The sequence below is a fragment of the Lagenorhynchus albirostris genome, chromosome 16 (assembly GCF_949774975.1).
Source record: "Lagenorhynchus albirostris chromosome 16, mLagAlb1.1, whole genome shotgun sequence".
Lineage (NCBI taxonomy): Eukaryota > Metazoa > Chordata > Mammalia > Artiodactyla > Delphinidae > Lagenorhynchus > Lagenorhynchus albirostris.
In genome coordinates this window covers 56,024,683-56,036,723 of record NC_083110.1, presented here as the reverse complement: position 1 = coordinate 56,036,723, position 12,041 = coordinate 56,024,683, and positions in this window count along the sequence as shown.

The following is a 12,041-nucleotide window of genomic DNA, read 5'->3' as shown; positions in this document are numbered from 1 at the left end:
AGAGGTAAGTTGTGATGTGGTGGTAGGAGCGGGCAATGTGTTCATTCGGGAAGATTTATTGGTAGCGGGCAGGTGCGTGGGACTCAGCAGCAGACCGTGGGGGTCTGCAGACTCAGCAGGACCATGTCACAAGGCACTGCCTGTGCACCACCCGCCTGGGTGTCCCCTGGGACTTCAAGAGGAGTCAAGCTCTAATCCTTCCCTGTGGCAGCCCTTCCCCAGCTCCAGGATCAGGGAAGCTGAGAGTGAAAGATTACCGATCTGTCATGGCCGCCTCCTGTCGTCAGAATCACTGTGACTAATTTGAACAAAGGACCTTCCTGCAGCCTCTCAGGTGAGATCAAAAGATTGCCTCCAAATAGGATTAAGCTGAATAAGATCTTTGCAATTTGATAGAAGGGGTGATAGCCATGAGCACTGAGACCATTTCTAGCTGGGCTTTAAAGATAACATAATCCTCTACAAATTCACACTGCAGTGGGATTCAGTGAAGATCAATGAATTGCTAAACTGACTTCAGTTGGAGAATGTTGGCAATTTTAATCAGAGCTGCTTGGGCTTATGGTATTGTATTAGCTGGCTATTGCTGCTTTAACAAATTACTGCTAATTTAGTAGCCTAAAACAACAGAAATTTATTGTCTTACGGTTCTGGAGGTCAGCAGTTTGAAATCAGTCTCACTGGGCTAAAGTCAAGGTTGGTAGGGCTGGTTATTTACAGAGACTTCAGGGGAGAATCTGTCTCCTTGCCTTTTCCAACTTCTAGAAGCTGCCTATGTCTCTTGGCTTGTGTTCCCTTCCTCCATCTTCAAAGCCAGCAGCATAGCATCTTCAGATGTCTCTGTTTCTGTCATCACATCATCTTCATTTTAACTCTGACCCTCCTGACTCTTATTAAGGATCCTTGTAATTACACTGGGACCACTTTGCATAATCTCCCATCTCAATATCCTTAATCACATCTGCGAAGTCCCTTTTGCCATGTAAGGTAAATCCCCAGGGTTTTGAGGATTCAGACATGGACATCTTTGGGGACCATTATTCTATCTACTGCAGGTATGGAGCCACATGACATTTTTGAGGCAAATTGTCTTTCTGAGAATGGAAACATGATCCAGTCCAGACTACACTGTTGATTCTGGAGCGGGAATTGGCAAACCTTTTCCATAAAAGGCCAGATAATAAATACCTTAGGCCAGCGGTCCCCAACCTTTTTGGCACCAGGGACTGGTTTCATGGAAGACAGTTTTTCCACGGACGGGGCAGGGATAGTTCAGGCAGTAACGCGAGCAATGGAGAGCAGCAGTTGAAGCTTTGCAAGCTTGCCTGCTGCTCGCCTCCTCCTGGGCGGCCTGGTTCCTAACAGGCCGAGGACTGGTATGGGTCCACGGCCTGGGGCTTAGGGACCCCTGCTTCAGGCTTTTTAGGCCATACAGTCTGTCACAACTCAACTCTGCCATTGTGACATGAAAGCAGGTATAGATAATACAGAAATAAGTGAGCATGGTTGTGTTTCAAAAAAACTTTATTTATAAACAGCAGGCCATATTTTGCTCTTATGCCATAACCCTACGTCCTGCTAAAACAAAAGGGTTCTGTGCCACCATTAACATTGAAGCCACGTATGTGAAAAATTAGATGCTTTGATGAAAGAAAATGAAAAGCTAGCCAAAGTGGAATTGGTTTACAGATTTGAACTAATGTATCAGTCTAGCAGATATTTATGGAACTATGAGAGATCTTTATGATGCCAGAATGTAAACCCTGACAAACCAGATCACAGTGTTCCTGCAGACTAACAGAGGAGCCAGCAGGCAAGAATGTTAGCACCAAGTACCAGGGGAGATATCTGTGCTCAGAGGTACAACCAGAGGACAACTCAACAGGCTTTTTTAAAATTTTATCTTTGAATTTTTTTTTTTTCCTTGCAGTACACGGGCGTCTCACTGCTGTGGCCTATCCCGTTGCGGAGCACAGGCTTCGGACGCACAGGCTTAGTGGCCATGGCTCACAGGCCCAGCCGCTCCACGGCATGTGGGATCTTCCCGGACCAGGGCACGAACCCGTGTCCCCCGCATCGGCAGGCGGACTCTCAACCACTGAGCCACCAGGGAAGCCCCTTTTATTTTTTTATACAGCAGGTTCTTATTAGTTATCTATTTTATACATATTAGATATAAAAATATATATTTTATACATATATATTAGTGTATATATGCCAATCCCAATCTCCCAGTTCATCCCACCACCACCCACCCTCTACTTCCCCCCTTGGTGTCCATATGTTTGCTCTCTACATCTGTGTCTCTGTGCCTTGCAAACCGGTTAATCTGTACCATTTTTCTAGATACCACATACATGTGTTAATATATGATATTTGTTTTTCTCTTTCTGACTTAACTTCACTATCAGTCTCTAGGTCCATCCACGTCTCTACAAATGACCCAACTTTGTTCCTTTTTATGGCCGAGGAATATTCCATTGTACATATGTACCACATCTTCTTTATCCATTCGTCTGTCGATGGGCATTTAGGTTGCTTCCATGACCTAGCTATTGTAAACAGTGCTGCAATGAACATTGGGGTGCGTGTATCTTTTTGAATTATGGTTTTCTCTGGGTGTCTGCCCAGTAGTGGGATTGCTGGGTCATATGGTATTCTATTTTTAGTTTTTTAAGGAACCTCCATACTATTCTCCATAGTGGCTCTTATCAATTTATATTCCCACCAACAGTGCAAGAGGCTTCCCTTTTCTCCACACCCTCTCCAGCCTTTGTTGTTTGTAGATTTTCTGATGATGCCCATTCTAACTGGTGTGAGGTGATACCTCATTGTAGTTTTGATTTGCATTTCTCTAATAATTAGTGATGTTGAGCAGCTTTTCATGTGCCTCTTGGCTGTCTGTATGTCTTCTTTGGAGAAATGTCTATTTAGGTCTTCTGCCCATTTTTGGATTGGGTTGTTTGTTTTATTTAATATTGAGCTGCATGAGCTGTTTATATATTTTGGAGATTAATCCTTTGTTGATTCGTTTGCAAATATTTTCTCCCATTCTGAGGGTTGGTATTTCGTGTTGTTTATAGTTTCCTTTGCTGTGCAAAAGCTTTTAAGTTTCATTAGGTCCCCTTTTTTTTTGTTTTTATTTCCATTATGCTAGGAGGTGGGTCCAAAAAGATCTTGCTGTGATTTATGTCAAAGAGTGTTCTTCCTATGTTTTCCTCTAAGAGTTTTATAGTGTCCAGTCTTAACATTTAGGTCTTTAATCCATTTTGAGTTTATTTTTGTGTATGGTGTTAGGGAGTGTTCTAATTTCATTCTTTTACATGTAGCTGTCCAGTTTTCCGAGCACCACTTATTGAAGAGGCTGTCTCTTCTCCATTGTATATTCTTGCCTCCTTTATCAGAAATACGGTGACCATATGTGCATGGGTTTATCTCTGGGCTTTCTATCCTGTTCCACTGATCTATATTTCTGTTTTTCTGCCAGTCCCATATTGTCTTGATTACTGTAGCTTTGTAGTATAGTCTGAAGTCAGAGAGTCTGATTCCTCCAGCTCCATTTTTTTCCCCTCAAGATTGCTTGGCTAGCGTAGCACACAGAGACCAGCTCAGTGCTTTGTGACCACCTAGAGGGGTGGGATAGGGAAGGTGGGAGGGAGACGCAAGAGGGAGGGGATATGGGGATATATGTATACATATAGCTGATTCACTTTGATATACGGCAGAAACTAACACAACAATGTAAAGCAATTATACTCCAATAAAGATGTTAAAAAGAAAAAGGTTGCTTTGGCTATTTGGGGTCTTCCGTGTCTCCATACAAATTTTAAGATTTTTTTGTTCTAGTTCTGTAAAAAATGCCATTGGTAATTTGATAGGGATTGCATTGAATCTTTAGATTGCTTTGGGTAGTATAGTCATTTTCACAATATTGATTTTTCCCATCCAAGAACATGGTATATCTCTCCATCTGTTTGTGTCATCTTTGATTTCTTTCATCAGTGTCTTATAGTTTTCTGAGTACAGGTCTTTTACCTCCTTAGGTAGGTTTATTCCTAGGTATTTTATTATTTTTGTTGCAATAGTGTATGGGATTATTTCCTTAATTTCTCTTTCTGATCTTTCATCATTAGTGTATACAAATGCAAGAGATTTCTGTGCATTAATTTTGTATCCTGCAACTTTACCAAATTCATTGATTAGCTCTAGTAGTTTTCTGGTGGCATCTTTAGGATTCTCTATGTATAGTACCATGTCACCTGCAAACAGTGACAGTTTTACTTCTTCTTTTCCAATTTGTATTCCTTTTATTTCTTTGTCTTCTCTGATTGCTGTGGCTAGAACTTCCAAAACTATGTTGAACAATAGTGGTGAGTGTGGACATCCTTGTCTTGTTCCTGATCTTGGAGGAAATGCTTTTGATTTTTCACCATGGAGAATGATGTTTGCTGTGGTTTTGTTGTATGAGGCCTTTATTATGTTGAGGTAGGTTCCCTCTATGCCCACTTTCTGGAGAGTTTTTATCATAAATGGGTGTTGAATTTTGTCAAAAGCTTTTTCTGCATTGTTGACATGATCATATGGTTTTTCTTCTTCAATTTGTTAATATGGTTTATCACATTGATTGATTTATGTATATTGAAGAATCCTTGCATCCCTGGGATAAATCCTACTTGGTCATGGTATATGATCCTTTTAATGTGTTGTTGGATTCTGTTTGCTAGTATTTTGTTGAGGATTTTTGCATCTATATTCATCAGTGATATTGGTCTGTAATTTTCTTTTTTTAGAGTATCTTTGTCTGGTTTTGGTATCAGGGTGATAGTGGCCTCGTAGAATGAGTTTCGGAGTGTTCCTTTCTCCGCAGTATTTTGGAAGAGTTTGAGAAGTATGGGTGTTAGCTCTTCTCTAAATGTTTGATAGAATTCACCTGTGAAGCCATCTAGTCCTGGACTTTTGTTTGTTGGAAGATTTTTAATCACAGTTTCAATTTCATTACTTGTGATTGGTCTGTTCATATTTTCTGTTTCTTCCTGGTTCAGTCTTGGAAGGTTATACCTTTCTAAGAATTTGTCCCTTTCTTCCAGGTTGCTCATTTTATTGGCATAGTTGTTTGTAGTAGTCTCTTATGATGCTTTGTATTTCTGTGCTGTCATTGTAACTTCTTTTTCATTTCTGATTTTATTGATTTGAGTCCTCTCCCTCTTTTTCTTGATGAGTCTGGCTAAGGGTTTATCAATTTTCTTTACCTTCTCAGACAACCAGCTTTTAGTTTTATTGATCTTGTTATTGTTTTGTTTCTATTTATTTGTGCTCTGATCTTTTTCTTTCCTTCTACTAACTTTGGGTTTTGTTTGTTCTTGTTTCTGTAGTTCCTTTAGGTGTAAGGTTAGATTGTTTATTTGAGATTTTTCTTGTTTCTTGAGGTAGGATTGTATTGCTCTAAACTTCCCTCTTAGAACTGCTTTTGCTGCATCCCATAGGTTTTGGAGCATCATGGTTTGTTGCCATTTGTCTGTAGGTTTTTTTTTTTGTTTGTTTTTTTGCGGTACGCGGGCCCTCTCACTGTGTGGCCTCTCCCGTTATGGAGCACAGGCTCAGCGGCCATGGCTCACGGGCCTAGCCGCTCTGCGGCATGTGGAACCTTCCCAGACCGGGGCACGAACCTGTGTCCCCTGTATCGGCAGGTGGACTCTCAACCACTGTGCCACCAGGGAAGCCCTGTCTGTAGGTATTTTTTGATTTCCTCTTACACTTCTTCAGTTATCTCTTGGTTATTTAGTAGCTCACTGTTTAGCCTCCATTTATGTGTTTTGTTTTGTTTTGCTTTACAGTTGTTTCCCTGTAATTGATTTACAATCTCATAGTGTTGTGGTCAGAAGAGATGCTTGATACGATTGCAATTTTCTTAAATTTTCTGAGGCTTGATTTGTGACCCAAGATGTGATCTATCCTGGAGAATGTTTCATGTCCACTTGAGAAGAAAGTGTATTCTGCCACTTCCGGGTGCAATGTTCTATAAATATCAATTAGATCTTTCTGGTCTAATGTGTCATTGAAAGCTTGTGTTTCCTTATTAATTTTCTGTCTGGATGACCTGTCCATTGGTGTAAGTGAGATGTTAAAGTCCCCCACTATTACTGTGTTACTCTTGATTTCCTCTTTTATAGATGTTACTACTTGCCTTATGTATTGAGGTACTCCTATGTTCGGTGCATATATAATTGTTATATCTTCTTGGATTGATCTCCTGATCATTATGTAGTGTCCTTCCTTATGTTTTGTAATATTATTTTAAAGTCTATTTTGTCTGATACGAGTATTGCTACTCCAGCTTTCTTCTGATTTCCATTTGCATAGACTATCTTTTTCTATCCCCTCACTTTCAGTCTGTATGTGTTCCTAGGTCTGAAGTGGGTCTCTTGTAGACAGAATATATATGGGTCTTGGTTTTGTATCCATTCAGCAAACCTGTGTCTTTTGGTTAGAGCATTTAATCCATTCACATTTAAGGTATTATCGATATGTATGTTCCTATTACCATTTTCTTAATTGTTATGGGTTTGTTTTTGTAGGTCCTTTTCTTCTCTTGTGTTTCCCACTTAGAGAAGTTCCTTTGGCATTTGTTGTAGAGCTGGTTTGGTGGTGCTGAATTCTCTTAGTTTTTGCTTGTCTGTAAAGCTTTTGATTTCTCCGTTGAATCTGAATGAGAGCCTTGCCAGGTCTTCCCTTTCATCACGTTAAGTATCTCATGCCACTCCCTTCTGGCTTGTAGAGTTTCTGCTGAGAAATCAGCTGTTAACCTTACAGGAGTTCCCTTGTATGTTGTCATTTTTCCCTTGTTGCTTTTAATAATTTTTCTTTGTCTTTAATTTTTGCAATTTTATTAGTATATGTCTCGGCCTGTTTCTCCTTGGGTTTATCCTGCTGGGACTCTGTGCTTCCTGGACTTAGGTGGCTATTTCCTTTCCCATGTTAGCAAAGTTTTCAATTATAATCTCTTCAAATATTTTCTCAGGTCCTTTCCCTCTCTCGTCTCCTTCTGGGGCCCCTATAATGCGAATGTTGTTGCCTTTGATGTTGTCTCAGAGGTCTCTTAGGCTGTCTTCATTTCTTTTCATTCTTTTTTCTTTATTGTGTTCCATGGCAGTGAGTTCCACCATTCTTCCAGGTCACTTATCCATTCTTCTGCCTCAGCTACTCTGCTATTGATTCCTTGTAGTGTATTTTTCATTTCAGTTATTGTATTGTTCATCTCTATTTGTTCTTTAATTCTTCTAGGTCTTTGTTCTTTAATTTTTCTAGGTCTTTGTTAAAGCATTTCTTGCATCTTCCCAATCTTTGCCTCCATTCTTTTTCTGAGGTCCTGGATCATCTTCACTATCATTATTCTGAATTCTTTTTCTAGAAGGTTGCCTATCTCCACTTCATTTAGTTGTTTTGCTGGGGTTTTATCTTGTTCCTTCATCTGGTACATAGTCCTCTGCCTTTTCATTTTGTCTTTCTGTGAATGTGGTTTTTGTTCCACAGGCTGCAGAATTGTAGTTCTTACTTCTGCTCTCTCCCCTCTCAACTCGACAGTCTTTACAGATGGATACCAACAGGGTTGTTTCCCAGTGAGAACAAGTGACTATGGGCTTGAGCAGCAAATAAACATTCCAAAGCCTGCTGCTCCGACAGAGCCCGTCATCCACAGGACAAGTGGATCTGAAATCAGTGACAGTGGTTATCTGAGGCAGAATAGCCAGATGGCTATCATGATGAGGACCAAGGTGACTAATCAAGAGCTTACCAGTGTGTTAACCAGGGCCTTGACTTTTTTTTTTTTACATCTTTATTAGAGTATAATTGCTTTACAATGGTATGTTAGTTTCTGCTTTATAACAAAGTGAATCAGTTATACATATACATATGTTCCCATATCTCTTCCCTCTTGCGTCTCCCTCCCTCCCACCCTCCCTATCCCACCCCTCCAGGCAGTCACAAAGCACCGAGCTGATCTCCCTGTGCTACGCGGCTGCTTCCCTCTAGCTGTCTACCTTACATTTGGTAGTGTATATATATCCATGCCCCTCTCTTGCTTTGTCACAGCTTACCCTTCCCCCTCCCCATATCCTCAAGTCCATTCTCTAGTAGGTCTGTGTCTTTATTCCTGTCTTACCCCTAGGTTCTTCATGACTTTTTTTTTTTCCTTAAATTCCATATATATGTGTTAGCACACGGTATTTGTCTTTCTCTTTCTGACTTACTTCACTCTGTATGACAGACTCTAGGTCTATCCACCTCATTACAAATAGCTCAATTTCGTTTCCTTTTATGGCTCAGTAATGTTCCATTGTATATATGGGCCACATCTTCTTTATCCATTCATCCAATGATGGACACTTAGGTTGCTTCCATCTCCTGGCTACTTCCATCTCCTGGCTATTGTAAATAGAGCTGCAATGAACATTTTGGTACATGACTCTCTTTGAATTTTGGTTTTCTCAGGGTATATGCCCAGTAGTGGGATTGCTGGGTCCTATGGTAGTTCTATTTGTAGTTTTTAAAGGAACCTCCATAGTGTTCTCCATAGTGGCTGAACCAATTCACATTCCCACCAGCAGTGCAAGAGTGTTCCCTTTTTGCCACACCCTCTCCAGCATTTATTGTTTCTAAATTTTTTGATGATGGCCATTCTGACTGGTGTGAGATGATACCTCACTGTAGTTTTCATTTGCATTTCTCTAATGATTAATGATGTTGAGCATTCTTTCATGTGTTTGTTGGCAGTCTGTATATCTTCTTTGGAGAAATGTCTGTTTAGGTCTTCTGCCCATTTTTGGATGGGGTTGTTTGTTTTTTTGTTATTGAGCTGCATGAGCTGCTTATAAATTTTGGAGATTAATCCTTTGTCAGTTGCTTCATTAGCAAATATTTTTTCCCATTCTGAGGGTTGTCTTTTGGTCTTCTTTATGGTTTCCTTTGCTGTGAAAAAGCTTTGAAGTTTCATTAGGTCCCATTTGTTTATTTTTGTTTTTATTTCCATTTCTCTAGGAGGTGGCTCAAAAGGATCTTGCTGTGATTTATGTCATAGAGTGTTCTGCCTATGTTTTCCTCTAAGAGTTTGATAGCTTCTGGCCTTACATTTAGGTCGTAAATCCATTTTGAGCTTATTTTTGTGTATGGTGTTAGGGAGTGTTCTAATCTCATACTTTTACATGTACCTGTCCAGTTTTCCCAGCACCACTTATTGAAGAGGCTGTCCTTTCTCCACTGTACATTCCTGCCTCCTTTATCAAAGATAAGGTGACCATATGTGTGTGGGTTTATCTCTGGGCTTTCTATTCTGTTCCACTGATGTATATTTCTGTTTTTGTGCCAGTACCATACTGTCTTGATTACTGTAGCTTTCTGGTATAGTCTGAAGTCAGGGAGCCTGATTCCTCCAGCTCTGTTTTTCGTTCTCAAGATTGCTTTGGCTATTCGGGGTCTTTTGTGTTTCCATACAAATTGTGAAATTTTTTGCTCTAGTTCTGTGAAAAATGGCAGTGGTAGTTTGATAGGGATTGCATTGAATCTGTAGATTGCTTTGGGTAGTAGAGTCATTTTCACAATGTTGATTCTTCCAATCCAAGAACATGGTATACCTCTCCATCTGTTTATATCAATTTAAATTTCTTTCATCAGTGTCTTATAATTTTCTGCATACAGGTCTTTTGTCTCCTTAGGTTTATTCCTAGATATTTTATTCTTTTTGTTGCAGTGGTAATGGGAGTGTTGCCTTGATTTCACTTTCAGATTTTTCATCATTAGTGTATAGGAATGCCAGAGATTTCTGTGCATTAATTTTGTATCCTGCTGCTTTACCAAATTCATTGATTAGCTCTAGTAGTTTTCTGGTAGCATCTTTAGGATTCTCTATGTATAGTATCATGTCATCTGCAAACAGTGACAGCTTTACCTCTTTTCTGATTTGGATTCCTTTTATTTCCTTTTCTTCTCTGATTGCTGTGGCTAAAACTTCCAAAACTATGTTGAGTAAGAGTGGTGAGAGTGGGCAACCTTGTCTTGTTCCTGATCTTATGGAAATGCTTTGTTTTTCACCATTAAGGATGATGTTGGCTGTGGGTTTGTCATATGTGGCCTTTATTATGTTGAGGAACATTCCCTCTATGCCTACTTTCTGCAGGGTTTTTATCCTAAATGGGTGTTGAATTTTGTCAAAAGCTTTCTCTGCATCTATTGAGATGATCATATGGTTTTTCTCCTTCAATTTGTTAATATGGTTTATCACATTGATCGATTTGCATATATTGAAGAATCCTTGCATTCCTGGAATACACCCCACTTGATCATGGTGTATGATCCTTTTAATGTGCTGCTGGATTCTGTTTGCTAGTATTTTGTTGAGCATTTTTGCATCTATGTTCATCAGTGATATTGGCCTGTCGTTTTCTTTCTTTGTGACTTCCTTGTCTGGTTTCGGTATCAGGGTGATGGTGGAGGGCCTTGACTTTTAAAGTTGAACAAAGGAGCAGTATTAATTAGTCTTTTTTTTTTTTCAGCGAGAACCAAAGTAGTCTTTTTTTTGGCTGTGTTGGGTCTTCGTTGCTGTGCGCGGGCTTTCTCTAGTTGCGTCAAGTGAGGGCTATTCTTCATTGAGGTGCACAGTCTTCCCATTGTGGCTTCTCTTGTTGCAGAGCACAGGCTCTAGGCTTCAGTCGTTGTGGCATGCAGGCTCTGTAGTTGTGGCACACTGGCTTAGTTGCTCTGCAGCATGTGGGATTTTCCCGGGCCAGGGATTGAACCCATGTCCCCTGCATTGGCAGGTGGATTCTTAATCACTGCACCACAGTGAATTCCCCCAAAATAGTCTTAAGAGAAATACTGTATACTCTTTTTCTTCCCCCTTTTTTCTACTTCATCCTAAATACTTTTTCACTGTAGCAGTTAAATTCTACAGCATAACCCAAAGTAAAAAGGAATACTATGAAAATGGAGTGCTTCTTACAGCCAGTTCTTTCATGCATTTTTACAGCTTCTGATTAGTCTTCAAACAATATGAAGCCTTTCAAAAACTGGTTTTAGTGTCTAATTTTATGTGGAAGACTAAATCCACGTTGATAGTTGAATATGGTTTTTGCTAACTAAATCTACGTTGCAGCAGTTTAGGGGATTTAAATGTCAGCGTTTGTACAATGTTGTATGCTAATTTTTAGGTAAAGTCATGATCAGTGTGAATTTGTGATTAAATGTATTCATTTCTGTTACCTAAAAGGAAACATTTCTTCAGAGGGTGTTTCAACAGATACTTTCACAAAATTAGCTGGCAAAAAATTTAGGTCTGATTGATTGGTATATTCTTTCTGTTGGAGTTACCTTGTCATCTTCAATCCTGTTGCTGTACTCTTGGCATACATTTTTCCACTGTATTTTGTATAAATATTTTTTGAACACTCAAAAACAAGTGAGTAGCTACTATATTCTAGCCACTGGAGATATAAAACAGAGTAAATTATTTTCAAGAGGCTCAGAGCTTAGTGAGGGAGATGCAAACAGAAAATTATCTAACAAAATAAATACAGTAAAAGCAAATTAAGTGTGCTGAGGAGCATTATTTAGTGTACACAATAATCCCCAAGTCGTAAACTTAACTTAAGCAGAAATGAAGTTTTCAAATAATTAATAGGTTGCTCACCAACTCTTTGGGAGGATAAGAAAGCCAGATTTGAGTCTTTGAAGCCAGGAACGATTCTCAGTATCACACCACAACATCACTGGATCCTGCTCCTAATCACCACCCCTGCCTACCTCTGGACAATGACAGTGACTGTCACCTTTGCCAAAACACATTTCCCTCTTTCTTGTCTCCAGCAGCTGAATCAAAATCTGGCACAGGTGTATCTGATTACTGGAAACTCATCACAGTGCTGCACCCTGGTCTCCCACAAAGAATCTTAAGTTGGAGGAGTCCATGTAGAACTGAGGTTCCCCTGCAGAGCTGCCCAAAAGATTGAAAATCCACTGCAGTGCTGAAGCTAGCCTGGGGGTTGAGAGGA